Genomic DNA, 253 nt, shown 5'->3' on the forward strand with positions numbered 1-253 from the left:
AGGGTAGGGTTAACTGAGAAAAACTGTAAATGATTTTATGTTACTAATAGATTTAGTGACAAAATGGCACGTGAAATAAAAATGAGATAAATAGAATAACATATGGGGAAAAAAATGCTAATTTTACATATATATTGAAGAACTTTGAGTTGACTTTTAACACAGAGGAAAAAGGCTTTGGGGTTATGAGAGGTAATTCTGTGAAGACATCAACTCAGGGCTCAGCAGTGACCAAAATGGAAATTGAGAACTG

This window comes from Strigops habroptila, chromosome 7 (genome assembly GCF_004027225.2).
Source record: "Strigops habroptila isolate Jane chromosome 7, bStrHab1.2.pri, whole genome shotgun sequence".
Taxonomy (NCBI): Eukaryota; Metazoa; Chordata; class Aves; order Psittaciformes; family Psittacidae; genus Strigops; species Strigops habroptila.